This window comes from Propithecus coquereli, unplaced genomic scaffold (assembly GCF_000956105.1).
Source record: "Propithecus coquereli isolate 6110/MARCELLA unplaced genomic scaffold, Pcoq_1.0 Scaffold63, whole genome shotgun sequence".
Taxonomy (NCBI): Eukaryota; Metazoa; Chordata; class Mammalia; order Primates; family Indriidae; genus Propithecus; species Propithecus coquereli.
In genome coordinates, this window is record NW_012152285.1 from 10140908 (window position 1) to 10142615 (window position 1708).

The window sequence follows — 1708 nt, forward strand, 5'->3', positions numbered from 1 at the left end:
ATTTCCATATGAGTCAGAAATTCCAATCCTAGGACTAAACCTAAGAAAAATTAAAAATACACATGAAGAAACACGTACTCAAATGTTCATAGCAGCATTATTTATCATATAAATAACACAAGTGCCCATAAACAGATGAAGCTTAGATTGCTGTGTGAGTGCATGGAAAATGGAAAATTATTCAGCCACAAAAAAGAATAACTTAATGATACATTCAACAATGTAGGTGAGCCTCCAAATCACTATGTTAAGTGAAAGAAGCCAGAAAGAAATAGTCACATACACTCTGAGTCCTTTTATATGCTGTACCCATGATAGGCAAATCCACAGAAGCAGAAAGGAGATTAAAGTTTACTACATTATGGGGTGGGGAATGGGGAGTGGTCATGAATGCATTTGGTATGCTTTCTGGGATGATGAAAAGATTTTGAAACTAGAGACAGCTGGTAGTTACACAACATTGTGAATATAATAAATGCCACTAAAGTGCACACTTTAAATAGGCTAATTGCATGTTACACGAATTTTGCCTCAATTTTAAAACATCGGCACTTCCTGAATTACTCTACAGATTTAATGAAACCCCAGTCAAAATACACACTGGCTTCTTTGAAGAAATTGACCAGCTTATCCTAACACTCATACAGAGATGCAGGGATTCTGAATAGCCAAAACAGTATAGAAAAAGAACAACAAACTAGGAGAACTCATACTTTGCGATATGAAAACTTAATGAAAAGCTACAGCAATTAAGACTTCAAGATACTGCACAACTGGCATAAGGACAGACATATAGATCAATGGAGTAGAATGGAGAGCTCAGGAATAAACCCTCACATTTGTAGTCTGTTGGTTTTTGACAAGGATGACAAGACAATTTAATAGAGAAAAAAGAGCCTCTCAGTAAATAATACAGTGATGACAGGATTCAATGGGAACAGAAGAGATCAAACTCTCACTATTTGCTGATGATATGATACTATATCTAGAAAACTCTAAGGATTCAACCAAGAGGCTACTGGAACTGATAAATGAATTCAGTACAGTGTCAGCATACAAAATCAATACACACAAATCAGAGGCTTTCTTATACGCCAACAGCAGTCATTCCGAGAACGAAATCAAAGATTCAATTCCCTTCACAATAGCAACGAAGAAAATAAAGTACCTAGGAATATATTTAACTAAGGTGGTAAAAGACCTCTACAGGGAGAACTATGCAACATTGAGGAAGGAAATAGCAGAAGACATAAACAGGTGGAAAACCATACCATGCTCGTGGATCGGTAGAATAAACATCGTTAAAATGTCTATACTACCCAGAGTGATCTACAGATTCAATGCAATCCCTATTAAAATACCAATATCATTCTTCACAGATGTAGAAAAATTAATTTTACACTTCATATGGAACAAGAGAAGACCCCGCATAGCAAAAACAATTCTAGGTAATAAAAACAAAATGGGAGGCATCGATTTACCAGACTTTAAACTCTATTACAAAGCTGTAATATTAAAATCAGCTTGGTACTGGCACAAAAACAGAGCCATTGACCAGTGGAACAGAACTCAGAACCCAGATATAAAACCATCCTCATATAGCCATCTAATCTTTGACAAAGCAGACAAGAACATACACTGGGGAAAAGAATCCTTATTCAATAAATGATGCTGGGAAAACTGGATAGCCACATGTAGAAGACTGAAC